The following is a 20,489-nucleotide window of genomic DNA, read 5'->3' as shown; positions in this document are numbered from 1 at the left end:
TTTGTGTTTAGTTATGTATTTACTTATATTGCATGTTTATAGACCTTTAAATTAATTTTAATTGGATAAATATATTTTAGATGAGTAATTACATGGTATAATTTGATATGTACAGCAAGTGATGTGAAAATGGACTGAAATAGACTGCATTCATCAACTCCACTCCCGCACGCGCTGACTGAAGCGCACTGGGAGTAAAATTGTAATTTTTGTAATATTGTTAAATTTTGTAGAATAAAGGAATTTTGAATTTGAACTTGAACTTGAATGCCAATGTATATTACGTAACTATACAGTGCAAAACCGTACAAAAACTCCGCCCCATATTATTGGGTTCTTGTAAATATCTCCCTGTCAATAATAAAAAAAATATAAAACGTCAGACAATCGAAATTTTTCTAAATTTCTCAAACCTTTTGAGAACACAAATAATAACAACGTGTTTTGGTGGAGGCTAATGCACCTGAAACTTTTACTGCCTTTATAATAGTATAGACACATTTCGTGGAGAAGAATTATCTCCCCCCCTCCCCCTACAGAAAATGTATTTTAATCGTTGAAAAACCCATTAGGAATTACTGAAATATACCACATTGGCAACATTATATCCTAAATATTGTATAAAATATTACTGATAAGTTACGAAATTTCTGTTATTTGTAATTGGGAAGGAAGAATGAAATTTATGGATGTGGAATTATGTAATAAAACATCCAAGTATCAAACTAATTAAAAACCTATAAATAATGGCGTCGTATTTAAATGTTGGAAACGACTATGTGGAAGGTTGAACAGTTATTTAAGGGGACTGGGATTGTCCTATTCCTGCAATGTTAAATTTAACAAACTTTATGTACCGTACCTCTATCTCAATAACCATAAGAGATAAAGCACTAATTTTTGTTTTATTTTGAAGATGAACCTTTTCTTTATATTTTAAGCAGAGGGGTTATAAAAATTCCATCAGGTAAAGGTTTTGGTAATTTACAAAAATATATATAACATTTTGTTATTTTTTCCTCATATGATCAGATATAATTTTTTTTCAAGCAGTATTTCAAAAAGTTGTCTGTTCAAAATTTAAGGCATATTATGTGGAATAAAACAAAAAAATCATGCTTGTATCTTTTATAGTTTTTGAGATACAGGTACATATGTAAAAAAACACACAAATGTTCGGGAATCGCGAGTAAAACATGTATTGCTATAACACAGAGGATTCTGTTTACTTTAATACATCCCTGCACCATATGAAGGCTGATTTGGGTCCTCCTCCTCAAACTGGTCCTCCAACTTCCTTTTAGCCAACTGCTGCGTCTTACGGCACTTTTTTCTAATTTCTTCTACAGCTTTCTCTGCTTCTTCGATTCTCTTTCGTCGATGGATTTTATGCAATTAATGCCCGGTGTGATTCCTAATTTGCCTAGTATTTTACATTTAGTAATGTTTCCATTGTTAAAAGTAGCTATACCCTCATAAACACCAAACTCAAGTGTAGAAATCATCACAAAATTAGACTTTGGAATTCTATTCCAGATCACACTGTTTGTATGAGCGACTCACAAGGATTTTGGGTGCCACCATGCAGACACTTTTGTAAGAGCACAGGAGAAGATACATCTTTGAATTTTGTTTATTACCTAATTCTAAATGTTTATTTAGAAATAGGTAGACCTACTATAATAAAGTATAATAACAATGTAGTGTTGAAGTAACTTCTCAGTACTCGCGTGGCGCAGGTTTACGAGTCAGAAAAGCGTGCACAGCATTACAAAAATGCACATAATTATTTTATTATTGCTCAGAAGTTTGTTCTAATGGTTTCAAATTAAAGAGGACAAAACATAGATTTAAAAAAATGTAAAAAACAAAAAATCGGTATTTTTGACCAAGTGGACCATCCCATTCCCCTTAAGTGTGATATCTATGTTACAAGTATAGCTATAACTGGTAATGTTGTAATAGATTTCAGTATATGGAGGTTTTGTGTGAGAAATGTGAAGTGATAAAATGTAATTATTAAATTGTAGCCTCTTCTACATTGGCTAGACATTTTTAAATTACCTACGATACAAAAAGTAAGACAATCAATCATCTTCATATAAATTATACTACTACACAGAGCAATAGTCACTGTACGCATGATTCATCTCTTAAAAAGAGTATGGATCTTCTCCCCGCTCAAATATGAAGAAACTCTGTTGGGGATGACAGTACAGGAGGTGACTAGTATGTGTGTTGACTCAAGATCAACAAAGATGGATCAGCAATCGGTAAATAGCATCCTCTGTAACTGATTGTAGGTCCCTTACATTCTCTGCTCACTCAATTACGATTATTGAACAGACCTAGCTTAACTCACTTGACCTTAGACTGTCACAAGACAGACTGCACTGGGTATGCTTGTATATATTCTAACGAATCCCATACGAAAATTACATTTTTTCTGAAGAAATGCCACTAATATAAACAAACCACATTAACAATACATTTTTTTAATGGCCATCTTTGCATTTGTTGTATTAAGTCATTAAGGAATCTCAAAATGTAGATCTTAATCAACAAAATGTTATTAAATCCAATAAGCCGGTGATGTTATCAATAAACCTAGTGTATGCCCTAAGAGTTATAAATAAAAAGTCTTTTATGTTTAAATTTCTTTACTTTTTAAAAATATCTAAGTGTTACGTAACTGTGTGCATTTCTTTTATTTCTTAAAAGTAAAAAAATATTTTCTATTTTGTTTTATTTCACTATTCAATGGTTAAGTGTGCAGGAATACTAAGACCAGGGATAGATAACTCCCTATATTTCCTTGATCACAGAAAGAAAGATGGTAATATGGTAGAAGGAAATTTAAGTAACTTAGGAACTCAGGGTAAGTTACCATTATTTTATAACTACGAATACGTACAGTACTTATTTGCAACGCATGCAGTGTCTATTAAAATATTTTTTACATTTGAAATTAGTCATATTGAATAAAATTACCCTCAAAAATCTACATACATACAATCAATATTTAATGAAAATTAACCGGAACTGAAGCCGTATCATCGAATTAATACGGGAAGAGTAGAGTGACACAATTGTCAGTAGCAAGTTTCCCAGAGCGAATTGTGATGTCACATGTGTTGTCAGGGTTGCCAACCGACCGTAACTGTAAACATAGCGTGACCACCACAACAACACTGAAGTTATACTCCCAATACACATACAGTTAGGCAAACAAATTATTTTTTGTCATTCGAACGTTGACCCTCCACTTATTATTGATAATATCACCAATGATCTTAATGTCACTAAAACTATTGGCTAAAAAGAAACTCTAATATTTTTCGATGAAATCGATAGGCCCGTCTACCTAATATGTATTTACGTTATGAGTTTGTTATTATTATTTGAGTTCATTTATAATTAGATTTTATTCAGTTAAATGTATTTAAATTCACATAATGTTATTATGATCTCTCTTATTGAAAAAAGTTAATAAGTTATAACTATTTAGATACAAAAAGCTATAATCTTGATAGTTTCAACACAAAATCGACCTAAAATTACTTTTAAAATAACTTAACAATTTTATTGCTAACCCGCAAACATGAATATTGTTTTCTAATAAACGAAACTATAAGTATATACTTGATATTCGGGAGATTTCAAGGCCAATTCCCGTCATGCCACCCCTTTTTAACGTGTATTAAATACTTGAGTTTGTCTATAATTGTTAGTTTTATTATTGTTAATCGTGATTTTTTTTACCATGCGTGTTACAACGCTTTAGTATACATGATTTGTTTATTTTGACTTAGATTGTAGTTTTGTGTTAGGTTAGTTATTCTCCCCAGGAAGAGGTCATATTATCATCATCTCGGAACGCAGTGTTACTGATTATTTGTATCACTTTACAATGGCGATTGTCTGGAAAAATTATATCTCTTTTATAAATTACTGTTACTACACATAGTCCAGTCATTTAATATAGATACTAGATTAAAGCTATGTTTAGAACCAGAGAAATAACTTCATTTGACTAATATCTTCCATTAAAAAGGGTGTGTGTGTGTTTTACTATCATTGTTAACTTTAACGATAATTCATGAATTCATGGATTCCAAGCAAGTTGTGAGTGTAGAGGTGACAGTGATCAATCAATTGAAGAGCGGAAAAGAGAAGATGGAGTGGAGAAATTGAGAAAGTTTAACAATACATGAGGAACGTAGTTTATAACGCATCGGTGTGAAAGCTGGCACATGTGTGGATATGTCGAAACTTTTTGCTTTAATTCATCAGTTGGGAGTATCACAAGTAAAAACCGGAAAGAAATGTTTTACTTGTTACAAAAGTTATAACTTTTTACTTAAGTACGCAGCTATGTATACTTTTTAGTGTAGGTATTCGAATTGTATAAACATAAGTTACTTTAAAAACTTAAAGACCACGTTTTATTTACTCTACATCCTTAATAATTTGTCTTGTGATCTATTAATAGCAAGTACTGTTCAATAAATCTGCTTTCAAACTCATAATTTTCCCCTTCATATTGTGTCTAAAAGCCACATCATTTTACTTATAAGGTTACTACTAAATGGTTCTTAATATTTGTCCATAATATTCTCTGTCCAAAATATCGATTATTAAAAATACAACTTGTTTGAGTAGTCTGGTCCGATATGCGTTTGTGTAAAATATTTCGAAATACCCACGTCAGTTATTTAGTAAGTCTACTAGGACGAAGTATGACGTAATGCTAACCGGAAATGTGACGTATTTGTAGCTTATTTATATTTATAATGTTTTTGTATATAAAGAGCTAATGTAAGTGTTTTAATGTAGTTTCTTACAAAAATAAAATTAAACTTGCTAAATTTAATACGCATTTAGATTTTACAGAAGGGCGTGGCATGCTTGACTTTTATCTTTCTTAACTATAAACTTATAAACTTAAGAGGGTAAACACGTTTATAGGTTTTGAAACCTCAAAATCCATAACATTCAATTTCAAAAGAAGAAAAATGTTTTAAGATTTACATCAATAATGTATGATATTAAATGTGTATTCTTCCTGAGATTAAAATGCACATTCAGAAAAATAATTCGTCTTTTTGTCTTGCAATTAAAAAATGTAAATTATATGGGAATATGTCAAATATTACATTGTATTATGACCACAATATGACAAGTATTCAAGTATTTTCCTCAAGCTAAACCTAGCCGTAATGTCGCTGCTCCCCTTCCCAATATGTATGTACCCGATATTTAGTCTACTAGTTGTATATTCCAGGTAGTGACGACTATTTCTACCTATATGTTTCTAAACTTATTTTAAACCGTAGCCGTTAACCGCAGAAATATTCACACTATACTATGTTCCAAATTAATTTTTTTGTTATGATTTAAATTTTCACTATTAACTTTAAATCGTTCAAAAATAGTTCCTTAGTCCTTAGTGCGTGTGAAAAAGTAGCAAGTACCGGTTTGAAACAAGCCGTAACACTGTAAAAAGCCGTAAAATTGTCTTATAGGTTTGAGGCAGTTGAAATGAATGAATGATTTATTATAGTTTTGTACTTGCAGTTATCACATGCAAGTTAGACTGGTAATTTTCTTGTATAACCTGACATTGCTGAAGACATAATTCAGGTTTTCCTTTGGTTTGTAATTTGTTTATAATTGAGGTAAACTCCAACGCCAATTTATATTTCAACATAGTATTTCATTTTTGTAATTAAAAACCTGTATGTAAAGAATGTAGGGGCTGAAACATAGGGTCAAAGACAGTTATGATCCTTACACGCATGGTGATATATTCACAAGTCTATGCTTGTCATTGGAGAAAACCTTGCGTCAAAAACCATTTGCGACTTATTACACCAGTATTCGTGACACAGCGACCACCCAAAAGAGCCTGATTGGAATCCTTTTACTCAATAAAATGTTCAAAACCGCCCTTATCTACAAGAAATAACTTATCCCCTCTTCCCCATTGTGATTCTTGCTTCAGACGAAACAGTTGGTGGGATGAGACAACCACAGCAGGATGGTGTGATGACACCACCACTCCTATCATCTCTATGGGCAGAAATGGCCAACAAGAGATCAGTACGCCACGACATCCAACCCCGTTCGACTGCACATAATCTTGAAGTTCGTGGCTTTCAAGAAAGGTCATATATTAGTGAAGATATATTTTAGGAATGTAAATGAATATCTCCAAGTATTCTCAATTTCAGTTATTGTCTTTGGGAGGAACTTAAATTTCTTCAACATTGCCAGAACTATTAAAGGAAATCAAAAATAATTAAGGATATAATAAAGAAAGGTAAATAATGTTAGGATAGGCTCTGATATATACAATATTGTCCTATTAACTCACCAGAGTTGGAAGTGGATGGATCATGCGACCAGGCATCACGCGACTTCTGCCTGGACCTAAGATGACTAGAGATAATCTTATCCACCTACAGAAGCTCATTTGGTTGTCTCGGAGAATTATAGTCGTGGCTTTCGTTCGTATGTGGGAAGTTAGGACCAAATTGTCAAGAATGTCTTATGTCTCCAATCTTGCTACATGCAATATTGCACTACAAGAAAATAATATGAGGGCTTCGACATGTACGTACGAGACAGCACCAGCCTTAGTGATTGTTATCTCGACTCCTGGCCTCCTTCACAGCATAATTCTCAATCCCTGTGTATGTGATACTACTCTACAAGAAAATTATATGAGGGGTTCGACATGTACGTACGAGACAGCACCAGCCTTAGTGATTGTTATCTCGACTCCTGGCCTCCTTCACAGCATAAATTCTCAATCCCTGTGTATGTGATATTACTCTACAAGAAAATTATATGAGGGCTTCGACATGTACGTACGAGACAGCACCAGCCTTAGTGATTGGTTATCTCGACTCCTGGCCTCCTTCACAGCATAATTCTCAATCCCTGTGTATGTGATATTACACTACAAGAAAATTATATGAGGGCTTCGAAAATGTACGTACGAGACAGCACCAGTCCTTAGTGATTGGTTATCTCGACTCCTGGCCTCCTTCACAGCATAATTCTCAATCCCTGTGTATGTGATATTACACTACAAGAAAATTATATGAGGGCTTCGACATGTACGTACGAGACAGCACCAGCCTTAGTGATTGATTATCTCGACTCCTGGCCTCCTTCACAGCATAATTCTCAATCCCTGTGTATGTGATATTACACTACAAGAAAATTATATGAGGGCTTCGACATGTACGTACGAGACAGCACCAGTCTTAGTGATTGGTTATCTCGACTCCTGGCCTCCTTCACAGCATAATTCTCAATCTCTCTGCATAGATTAAGCTAAAAAATCAATGTCTCCAATACACATTATCTATAACCTTGTCTGTATAGCCAGATGGTAACAAGTATCATTAATGAACAAACCATTGCCACAGTATGACCTCCGCCACCGTTCCTCATTCCTTCCCACTGCAACAAGTCCGAAAGTTTGTGGATTTCCACAGGAATGTCATTCATGTTTTATGAATTGTATAAACCGCAAATTCCTTGTTTTAAATAGGAATACAATACATATAATTGGTAAGTAACTGGAATTATTATTAGAACAATAGGAGACGTTTCTAATTTATTTTTATTAATACAGTCATAATTAAACCTTCTTCAAGATATCGGTAACCAAATTTAAAAACAAATCTTTCTCTAAAGTTTTAAATCATAATTTACAACACTAGCAAGACAATCTACTTTTATGGCCAGAGACATATAATAATGGAAGTTAAACTCTTTCACATCATATGTAAACTTTGTGTGCTGATACTTAGTAAAAACATTCTTCCAAGATTTCTGTCAGTTTGATATTAATAAAGTTGCTATTTTTGCTTGTCAGTAGAGCAGGAGATAATGTTTTTATTGTAAAAATTTTAATTTGATATTTTGTTTTGCCACTCATCTTTATGAAACAATCATTCATAAAACTCAATATCAATATTTAATTTAAATTATTTAGTAAATACGAATTACAATTACAATAACTACAGCATTAGACAATATATGGCATCTTATTTCAGTCATCAAATTTGGTTCAGTTGATTCCAAAGTACGAGTACCTTCCCATCGATTGTAAAGATAAATTTGAGTTTTGTGTAATAATCATTACTTTCTAGCGTATATTTAGTTTTGTTCTTATATCACTTATTATTTCAGTTTAGTGAAAAATATAAATCCAACTTCGAGAAAAGAGTTTTAAATTAAGACCACATTGTTGTAGAGAGGTTTTAATAACACGACAAGAATCTAGCTTAGTACCGGTTTTTTGTGAACATTATCAACCTTATCGGTATCCAGGTTCTCAGAAGCGCTGAAATAGTCGCGGACTGGACTAACGACAATCGCTGACAGAACTAGGTCGTTGAATGTCCACCCGGGATTGATCGATAACGCTTCACTACAATCAACTATTCTCCGATGATGGACTCCTACATGGCAGATTGAAATATAACAAGGGGTTCAATCCACTATGCTTTTGATCGTATCGGAATTTTGTCTGCACCGTGAATTGAATCATTGAGGATTTAATTACTTTCATCCTCAGTTATTATTACTCATATGTCATATCAAATGTAATTGTTTCTTACGGATTGATAGCACATTGCCTTCCTATCAATGAAAGACTCAACCTTTCTCATCCTTTTCCCCAAGCGTTTCAAATATGTTCTCTGTTAAAAATCTATTTTAATTATGAATCAATTTTTAACATAGCGCCGCAGACATGTTGGAGGAGTTATCTATCTTTTGTTAGTTATAACTTATTATTGCTTTCCTAACAATCGTGTATTTGTTTCATTGTAGTAGTAACTGTTCTTGAAACTTTGGTTTCAGTTACTATCAGAAGTTGACATTGACAATACTGGTTAATGTGAGCTTGTGATTAGTCTTAAATGTAAACATATATCATTAACTTTTAAGACAAAATTAATGTTACGGTTGCTCTAAATTCTGATAATTTTATTTTAAGTGCACGAGATTAAAATACTATCAAATCCATGATTAATAAATTCTAACTTGTTTATTTATTAATTATATTCCGTTTTATCTCTCCCCTCTCCTAGGGGGTTTTTTAACCTTGCACAAATTATTATTTAATAATTTGATATGGCCGTATCATTTAATAAAACTGAACATTCTTAATGTCATAAACATTTATATTATTATCGTCTAACTCGTAAGTAAAATTTATAAAATAACTAATACATAGTGCAGTACAAAGCTGGAAAGTTTTAATCAAATCCATCCACTAACCAATGCAATTAATACAGAAGTAACACTTGCACGCTTCTATTTCGTACCCATACTCTTATTGGTTCCATTTGTTAAATTAAACAATTAAACTAATTCAAATATAGGTTACTTCTTTTTATATCTATAATGAATAACATATTTAAAGCAACTTTAATATTTTCAAGAAATCGGTTTAAATAGCGTTAGGAGTTCCTTCTGATTCCAATGATCCTAATGTATATTGTAAATACATCAGTCTTGTATAGAAACAATAAAGTACCCACTATCACACAAAACGTATCATACAAGTCTGAAGTAATTTTATGTTGTATCATTTTGATTCTTCTTCCAGGGAAACCCAAACAGATTTTTTGCAGTAATGATTAATGTAGATTGCTCGTATGTATGTCACTGCCGCTTTCGTTTTGAACCCTCTTTACGTTTAGCCTTTATGTGTTTCGTAAACTATGAGGCTAAATATCTGTATGAGATAAATATAAGATGCACAAACCAAAAATATATCCTTGAATTCACATTAATTTTGCTTGGTGACATTCAGGGTCGTCAGTAGAAAACGGTTACACCAGAACCATATATTTATTCAGACAATATACATACGACGTACACTACGAGAATTAATTTTCCCATTTATACTTGTATTGCATGAGTTTCTTTCGTTCAGAATGAGTTTGAATGTCCTGTAGAGTTTTGTTCCTATATTAGATCGACTGATCCTTAAAGTTTAGTCCAGAATGCAGCTGACTAACGGTTAAAAATTTAAAAATTCAGCTAATGCAGCAGTTGTGTTGAACGCTGTAGAGTACATGAGACTACGTACAATCCCAGTACTGATGTTATGTGGAATAGACTGTAATGGTTTTAACCTACAAGTACGACAATTACACGTCCATTACCAACTCACTTGACTTCTATTGGAGACTGCTGCACATGTAAATAAGTTGCTATGACATCATAATACTGTGAACTGGCTGCACTGTGACTGCACTCTGTGCTATGGTGGTAGGATTGTGACATACAAGCAGTTGTTTGTCGCTGAGTAGGGAGAATCGTGACTTTTCTTCATACGCGTTCACAAGGCAGTCAGGTATTCTTGGGACGAGGGGTTAATGGAGGGTTTCGCCCTTATGTCAGTTTCTAAATTGATTTTCATCTATAATTTATTATGAACTATATTATGGCACGAGAGAGGACAGTTGCAAAACGAGGGCTTCTCTTGTTTACTAAAACCACGCACATTACAGATGCATATACGTCTAACAAAAGGCGTCATTTATCGTATTATACCTACTCGCATTTCATCCATTGGTGATCCATAAGAATCTTTCTTGTGGTATTTATAACCAGACGCATTTTTAGTTTTAATTGACGAATTATATATTTTTCTAGTAGGCTATATCTCACGGTATGTTAATTTCATACACGGCTTTTATACAAGGTAGTATCTCTGACCAATTATGTTTGGCCCGTAATACTATCTTTGACTAATACAGAATTTGTCACTATTTTAACTACGGTTTGATTCAAATAGCCTATTTTGCAGATTGTCCTTGCATCTTGGAAGCCATGAAATTGTCAGAACTGCATAAGTTTAGTTAACCGTTTTTTACATATGTGTATACTTATATTCAATATTTATAAACGAGCTTTACTATAGTGTAAATTTAATGGAGACCTCCTAGAAATGAATTACCTAATTGTTATTTTAATATGAGAGGGAAGTACGTTTGGTATAAAAAGGTTTTATTTCAATATTTTTGTTATAAATGTTATTTATCAAAGTAAAACACACATTTTTGTCGTGTTAGAAGTAGAACGCTATCCTAAAGTACAGACGATTCTAATTATTTATGTACTCTCGTTCTTTTAATTACAGTCGTTTTAGGTATCTGCATAGTTAATTCGTCTGACTATTTATGGCAAATAACTATATTAAAAGAAAACTCACAACGAAAGCTAGTTTAAATGGCCATTTACGAATCTAAACACAATATTAACCAAATGGAATAAAGTGTGTGATGCCTCGTCCTTTTCCATTAATTATTTAAAACTCTTCATATGTTTGAATTGCTATATGAATAGCACATCATCCACACGTGTGTAATATACACAACATACTCTACCTTACCTACACATAAATAGACAATCGTTGATTATTTTATGAACGTATTAGCCCATTAAAACAAAAATATGTACGCTGTGACACCGAATTTGAATTAAATTTGTCATCATCTCTCAATGTAAAAATGTGCATTCAAATATTGCTGTGTTTTTCCTAGTGAGCAAACTGAACAGTCTGCACTAACTAATCTTACAGTAAATATTTTTAAACGTTTTAACTCCACACTGTGTCATACCATTATTAAGCGGGCGGTTAGACAACTCTGACCTTTATTTACTGGAAGTTGAAATACAGGACAAAGACAGGTGAAGCCTGAAGGCGGGGGCGTCGCGACGTCCAAGTAATCAAGGGGATGGCCACTACATTATTTATGAGCGGGCAGCAGCAGGGGGCGTGACACTGTGTCATCAATCCAGGGTCGCTGACTGATTAGAGATTTAACCCTCCCTCCTGCCTTTATCCCAACATCCATTCAATCCGATCAGGTTTTACAACATTGGTTTGAATTGTATACAGGTATACATAAAGTAGCCAGGATTAATTTAAAATACTCAGGATCAATATGTGTAGTATCACTTGTAGCAAAAAAAATAAATCTCTTATAACCAAAACTTCCTGACCAACTAATGGTTCAGTGTATGTCCACTGCATCATCGCAACTAAAATAAGTCAAGCTGCAAATATATATATATATAATATATATAATTTAATAATATATATATATAATAATATATATAATTTCAATTAACATTGAACAAATTATCTACTAAATTCTTGTTTTGTAGCAGTTAAATTGAATACTCATGTGTTACACATTTTACCTTATTCATTAAATTTCTTATAATTTCACTAATTGATTAAATTGTTCGGTATTTGATGAACTCATCGTGTTTCAGATATTTTGTGAAGCTGTTAACATCGAAAATTGACCGGTTAAGGTAAGAGGAGATATCTTAAGAGGTTAAATAGCTAGTATTAGTTTAAGTGGAAGGGCAATTACTCTGTTTATGGATGTATTCCTTCGGCAATTATTAATGAATAAGGTCATGTAATTAAATTGACTTAATTCCTATCATACAAAACGTTTATATTATTCCTATACCCTTTTTTAAAAAAGTTTATAGCTAAGCTGTTAAGGGTTTTATGTAGATTTTATTAAAATCTGCCTATTGCAATATCGTTCTCATTTCTGATTTCCGGGAGTTTTTATTGCATTTTCTCCGATCGTGACACCAGAATCCAAAACTATCATAAGTCGAATATATATATATATATATATATATATATATATATATATATATATATGTGTGTGTGTGTGTGTATGTGCGTGCGTGTGTGTCAGTCTTTACCGATAAAACGTTAAAGATGTAAAAATATTAACTCCGAAACTTAATACGTCCGATGTGTCTTTCTCAAACTCAATCTAAAATCAAGTGATTATTATTCTGAAAAGAGATTAGATTATGTTTCTGGGTGTTATATATCTCATATTTGCAAACACTAATGGTTTCACAAATTATTTCGAAGAATAATGGCATTTATTATTCTCACAAATATTTTCATTTTTATATACAAGTAAATTTGTAATTTATGTTATGTTGTAAAAGTACACAAAATTAATTAACATATTTGTTATAAATCTCTATTTGTTATATGTTCTACATTTTAGGTACACTACTTTTGAATATATACATGTTAGTTAAGAAATAATATTATCTATTGTGACAACATTCTAAGAGTTTCCATTCTTCTTTCCGTCTCGTAAATGGAAAAAGAAGTGATACGTGTTGGCCGAAGGGTATAATATTTTCATGGCAGCGTAAGGAGTGACAATGCAAAAAGGACCTTTCAGGATAATGGCCTTTACAAATCCTTGTCCAACCTTTGCATAATGCAACACTCATATTCATTCCGTCGCTTAGAGGGCCAATATAACCAGTTCACCCAACTCTCTTTTAGATATCAGTGAAGAAGTTTCATTATTAATAATTTATTAATCTATTTGCAGGCCATAACTTTGTATTGAAAAAGAAAACACGTGGAAACCGTAGGTAGGATGCGGTGGAAAAGATACGTTTAGTAGGCGCCATGCATGTCCTCAATAACATTTAATTCATTTAACAAAAATAAACTCAGCAGTGGTTATGTCATGATTGACAGCGTTGATTGTTAACATACAATCACATTCCACCCCCTTCAGAAAATCTTAAGAAATTATGTTGTTTATTGTGAGAGGCGAAATATAAATGCGGCAGTTAGGTAATGGTGATTAACAAAATAAACCATTCGCTGATGTTTTGAATCAAGCGGCGAACTGTAATTGTTTTGGTTTCAAGTAGTCATACAAGTAACGGGCTATAACCATCCTTTGTCGCCTTACATTGCGATGAATAAAATAAAAGTAACGTAGGATTTCCTTTTCTAATTTTACTTAACATCACGATATGATACAGTTTCGTGTCGAATACTAAAATCTCTATAATTCAATTTGAAAAAGATATTTATTTTGTTAAGGACTTTGGTTTTTATTCTTTATTAACAGTATTGTCTTGATATGCCAGTGTTTAAATGGTGGAAATTACTACGGAATTTCCATTCTCGATTGTGTAGACTTTACAAAATTAGACATATACTTTATTTTGAATGTAGCCTATTTCTTAGTAAAATCGTTAATTGGAAAGTATGAAATCTGTTCCAAATAATGGTTTTCATCAGATTCACCTAACTATTCTATGACTAAAGATTTGACAACAGTTAGTACGTTTACTTTATAAAGTAAGGGAAAACGCAAAGCTTTTGTGTTCGATGGCGATGTTGGAGAGTGAGAATACCAAACTACGTAAGTTTCAGTCTTCTGTTACCAATTCAGAGAGTGATTCGTAGTGATGTTGAAGAACAGTTCTCTTTGTTATTATTTTATTTGATTGAGTTATTTATTCTTTAATTACATTTTATGATTACAACTATTGCTATATGTCCTTTTGGTAGTGTATTACGTTCTCTCACTGTGACTTTAGCCAGTCTTTTACACTTTGAAAACCATTTTCCATTTTCAGAATCGAAATAGGCGTGTACTACCGCCATACCGCACAGGAGAGAGTGAATGAGAGTGGAACGTAACTATGACTAGCGGCGAATACTGTAATCCAGCCACTGAGGTTTTAGGTCTAACTGCAGAAGGTATAGAGTATTGTAGTATTGGTCTGGAGATCAGCATGTTGTTCCCGACCAACATCGCCATCACCCAACAATCCCAGTCTGATTGGGTTCTAGACCACTAGGGACGCCATTCGGAGCTAAGCCGCAATTAACATGACAATTGACATTAGGTAGTAAGTAAATACCTTAATGGTTAGGTCACTTGAGTTTGCTAGCTGCTAAACTATCTAATACTGTATACATGTCAATGTAGATTGTAAAAACTGCATAGGGCACATCCTATTTTCTCATAGTTGCATTGTAAATATGTTTTTAAATTTGTGTACGAATAAGTTATTTTTAATATTTTAAAAATTCCTCCTGCTCTCATTAATATAGGTTTTAAATTTCACGCTTAATATTGCACATGTTTGATGCAAAACACGACAGTGAATATAAAAGGATGTTCGATAAAATGGCTTTGATAGGATAGTATCTAACCTTGTTGTGTGGGTTTTCCATGTGAATACAATTTAACAACTCACATTTAGGTTTTCAGCGCTGCAGAACGTTATAATTAAAATTTCTTTTGTACTTAAATCAAGAACGATATACAATATAATTAATTATTGATGAAGTTTTTCATATGGTATCAAATCATTTGTCTGTCGAGACCAGTTAGTTTCTATTTAGCTATTCGTGTATCGAATATAGTAGTCTTGATGACGCATACTACTTCAGACAAGTTAAAACTTATCTTATAAATATCTCGGCGGTTAAAACTTATTTGAAAATATAAATATGACAACTTCGTTATTTATATCCTTACAGAAAAAAACGTGTTCTAGAATACAAATCTGTTTGTACATTTGTTGTGTATTTAACAGATTTTGCGACAGCAATTTCATGTAAATTTCATAGAAAATGTTTCAAAAAATGGCAAAAGAAATTATAAAATAGATATAACAAAATCTTTTAAATAATTATGCTTAGAGTATAAACTAGTTTGATTCGCCATTTCCAAACATACGCTTCACAATTTCGTTATTTATGAACCAAGAGAAAAATTAAAACGTGTTCTGGAACACATGTAGCACTTTTTAAACCTTTTGTTGTGAATATTTTTCAGTTACAGAATATTACAATCTGTTTTTGGAATATCGATTACAAGGAAATGTAATACAAAATAAACTATTAATATTTTGAAAGGACTATTTAAGTTTGTCAACATTACTTTACATTTCTATCTGGATACATTGATTTCGGTGCTATCCGAGGAGGGTTTGCCTCATAACTAACGTTAAATGTCAACGCACAGTGAAGCGACTAGAAATATAGAATGTTTATTGTGGTCATATCGTATTATGTTATCATCATGTCTGACAAGTTTATAGCGAGTATTTGTCAAACATCTGATTATTAAATTAAGTCCGTCCGTCTATCTGTCCACCAACGGTTATCTGATCGCATTTCATTAACTAAAGTAGGTCTCGCCAACGAGCAGGGGGTGAAAAAAAATACCCCGGACTTAATTATGTTTGCTCGGAGAGCTTTCAGCCACATTGGACGGGTAATTGTGCGCGGCAGCTGTCCATAAATTACTCTTACTGGCTATAATTGTATTGTGTTACAACGTTTTCCCATGGGATATAGTATTATTTTACTGGGTGAAAGAGTTTAATTATATCCATTTTAATTACATAATATAATTAGTTTCAATTTATTCTCTTAGTGGAATATAGCTGGACTGTTGTAGCCGTTAAATTGATTGTTTATCCATCGATACTAAGTCGTTCAATTGCAACTATGTTTACATTTATATTAAACCTGTTTTAATTTGTCCTAGTTTGAATTTTAATTTGATTAATTAATCTGTTAGAGATACTGAAAGTTAATAGTAGGATTACGCCTGCACAAAAGATTCCATTTGAATTTCAAAATGTTTCCCTCAGTGTGAAATTGATTCAGATTTCTTTTACTTACATTGAGTTATTCGACAATTTTTTTATTTGGATTTCTGGTTTGTTGGTTTTACTACACGGATTATATTTAAATTATTTTGAACAATTTATGAAGTTACATTAAAAAATCCGGTGATAAGTAGCCATTACACGAACTTTGCGTCTTGTTTGCCATATAATTAATTAAGGGTTTATTTTCGTCTTTTGCTTACGGCGGGAGCGTTAGCTTCTTGTTACGTCGCTGTCATTTAGTATCGCTTCGGAATCCGTATCTCGATTGTGTGGAACAAGTACCCTGTGCCACACCATTCATTACACCTGAGCCGTGTCAAGTTTGCTGACCGCCCTTTCACTGCTGCGTCCTTTCTTTCCGTTCCACGTTCAGGCTCAATCAAATTGTCGGTATCTCCATATCAATATTACCGAACTATTCAAAATTTTCTTTCTTTATGCAACATTTTACTTTGATTTCCAATTCCACCGTATATATACGATCCGCTGATTTGTATTCTCATTATACGCGGCAGTAAACCGGCATAATCAAAAGTTTCGATGTATCTGTTATTTTGACAAATGGAAAATTATTGGGGTATTGGGATTGCGTCGAGTGTCCGAATTAACTATTTGTATAGGATGATTCCGGAACCGAGAATCGGATTCGTCAATCCTTAAATAATAGGTGTTGTAATTATAATTGAATAGTCATCACTCATCTTCTGTTCCAAGATTGTTCTCGGACCTCTCGCTAGAACCGCCGTATAGATAGGACGGCTCACACTAAGGCACTAAAAATATAATGTAGAAACAGTCTTGAACAAATTTAATTATTTTCTTAAAACTGGACTGCAATGCAACAAATCGCAGGACTCTTAACTGGAAGACGATTCAGTAAATCGACATAAAGACGTTATGTTAAACTGACAATGGCTAAATATTTTCAGGAACCATAATCACTCCTCAGAACAAGAAAGTGCAAAGGTTTAAAGACTTATGCCAGTGGAAAGCCCAAGAAAGATACTAATTTTGAAAAAACCTTGCCAATGAACTATACGACGTAAAAATTCATAGGTAGAGACAATTATAAAAAACTGTTCTACAGAAAACCCTTATGGCGATGATCGTGTAATGGGCCGATCAAGAAGACCGATAATATCGCAATCGTTCGAATGGTTTACTCTAGAAAAACACTAGCAAACACAATCATCCGATGGAATGCCTGAGGTAAACACTATACAACAATAGGGATATTCATTAGTGAGGCGACCAGTATTCAATCAATTGTACATGGGTGATACACAAAAAACCTACTATTGTTATTAATGTAAATTGTTCTTTATCATCTATTTTTTTCAAATTAACAATCCTTTATTTACTAAACATTTATTTTAACTAAGTTAATAATGTTTACAATTTTTTCTTTTAGGACAAGAAGCTGAGAAGTTTTATTTAGTCCTAACAGGATCTTTGAGCGCTGCACTGAGTGACATAATATTCTGTTTATCACAATTAAATGTAAAAATGCCTCGTTTTTTGGTACTTTAAGACATTCTAAGACGTCTCTCATTCCAAAAACGAGCTTATTTGTCATGTAGGTAGAAGTATCTGGAAATAGTTTTTGTGTCGATCAGTTTAAATTCTTCTAAGTTTTTTATATGAAATAATAGATCATGGAGGTCATGTTATAATTCAGGAAGTTCTGGTTGTAACCTCTGCGGTTAGGTCACCACAGAAAGCAATTCCCCTATGGCATTCATTATCTATTCCTCCATAGCTTGCACATACATTGGCACCGGAAACTATTCTGTGATTGATATTGCTTAATTAAATATTCTTATCAAACAGAATACTAGCGGAAAATCCGGTTCAGTATGAAAAAGAAGAAGATAGTTTTTGTAACAACTTAAATATTAATAAGAGTTATTGTAGGAATAAGGATTCCGACTAAATTTCGACAGAAGCAATTTTTACAGGCTCATAAAATAATAAAATTATTTCAGCAAGACCACTGTCGCGAAAATGATTGTAGGAGGGGAATGTTTAATGGGTGTTGGAACCCACAATGTGATAATATCGTGTCCGGTGAAAAAGACGATACTACCGTCAGGATTATACTTAGATCTCAACCTATTCAGCACAGTAATCCCACTCACTACGGACACGGCACACAGACACACAGACATCAGACACACATAACACAGATACCAGACACACATACACACAGACACACAGATCGTCTCATGTGGCAAGGCATATCGGATTTACGGCGCGGCGTCTCTTTTAAGTGTCGAACAAGTCATCTACCACAGTCTGTCCGCAATGAAACCATTGTCAGCTTGTGTGTATTGTATGTGCAACAATATCCGGTACATGACATCCAACACGGAACAGGATGAGTAAACATGGCATTTCCGTTTTATTTCGTATTATTGTACTGCAATTAGGCTAATTGAAACGTCGACAAAGTGTAAATTGCCCGACTTTAATTCAGAGGAAACCAATTTTACCCAGGCTATGATGCGTTGCTATCGGGACTCTTTATTTGCTTTCTAAATAATCAGTCGCACTTTGAAATGCTCTTTCTCCCGATGATTCTGTACGTTCATACGCAAGAGCTTTGTTCCACAATTCCCAGTAAAGTTGTTTAAACCGCAAGCAATTTGCTTCTCGGCCCATTCGGAACCAGTGATGACGACAGAAGCGTTTTAACCAGGAAGTTGAAAGCAAGAGATGGGATTCCTAGAACGCACACCTCTGCATCCAAAAAGCCAAAGAATGACTTGCTGATTATTAATATTAAAGCCTAATGAATAAGGTACAGATGTATATATTTAGCTATGCGTCTTGAATTAAACTAAAGTGTTATTAAGAGATTTGATTTCTCAATATGAAGTACAAACACAGTATCCCACACAAAGAGTTACTTGAAAATATTCGGTAAGAGGTAGAACCCATTGGGTACTTCCAAAACTATATTTAAACGTGATTTGAGAAGAACTAGACTCACACCTCGTTTACTAAAAAGATCATTACACAGAAAGAGAGGCAAGTGACGCCATTTGCTCAGTCTAATACGAGCGATGTATGTACGAGGTAACCCTCATAACGCAGTATCTCATTTACAGGTGTGCTCAAAAGTTTTGATACGGTCTAATATATTCCGTACTCGTAAATGTACAAACATAACACTTTGTACTGTGGCATACAATTTAACTTTTTGTTGCAATCAGTAGACATTCACCACCTCAGAGGGATGGCCCGTAAGGAGTTGGCGGAAAATCTTAAATGTAAACATAGGTCGATGTGCATAAAATTTTAAAGGTCTTAATTAGTAGAACATTAGTAGAAGGTTCTGAACCACATACACACATAACCACTTATACCACATATGACCTAAACATAACGTCTACTGACCTCTCTAGGACCGTTAAAGTTTAGAAGAATCTCAGGACACTGAATAAATCTTTAAGTAGTTTTTTGTGTACAGTAATCATGTGTAGTTTTGTAGTTTCGTCTGATATGGTTATAAATAAAATTAAGCGATTCTTGCACTTACACATAAGATCAGTACCTATTAAAACTTTTGAGCGACCTTAGCCTTTAGAATTAACCTTAGGAGATATAATTTGCGGTATGAAGTTATACTAATTAAGACCTTAAAAATGGTATGCACATCAACCTATGCTTACATTTACGATTTGCCGCCAACTCCTTACGGGCTAACCATCTGAGGTGGTGAAGATCTACTGATTGCATCAAAAAGTTCGATTTTATGCCCTATATCACTGTACAAAGATTTATGCTTGTACGTTTACGAGTACAAAATATATTGGAACGTTTCCATACTTCCACCACCCTGGTATAAAATTATCATATTTTTTTATCATGTAAATTGAATTAAACTTAATTGTATTATATTTTATGAAGAAACGAAGTTATTATACACCCACATTTTAGTGCACGATAGTGAG

General features: G+C 33.2%; 1 protein-coding gene across 3 annotated transcripts in view; it reads left to right on the top strand.

The window, feature by feature from the left end:
* Positions 1-20,489, top strand: part of LOC124367280 (fatty acid 2-hydroxylase) — a 178,753-nt gene that overhangs the window by 71,301 nt on the left and 86,963 nt on the right. For 2 of the 3 annotated variants that reach the window (XM_046823991.1, XM_046824007.1), the window contains one exon: positions 12,319-12,360. The exons of the other annotated variant lie outside the window; for it this stretch is intronic. The gene's annotated coding sequence lies outside the window, so the exon portion shown is untranslated. The remainder of the gene's footprint in view (positions 1-12,318; positions 12,361-20,489) is intronic. 3 annotated transcript variants of the gene reach the window in all.

The sequence above is a fragment of the Homalodisca vitripennis genome, chromosome 1 (genome assembly GCF_021130785.1).
Source record: "Homalodisca vitripennis isolate AUS2020 chromosome 1, UT_GWSS_2.1, whole genome shotgun sequence".
Lineage (NCBI taxonomy): Eukaryota > Metazoa > Arthropoda > Insecta > Hemiptera > Cicadellidae > Homalodisca > Homalodisca vitripennis.
This window is presented reverse-complemented; position numbering and strand designations above follow the sequence as displayed.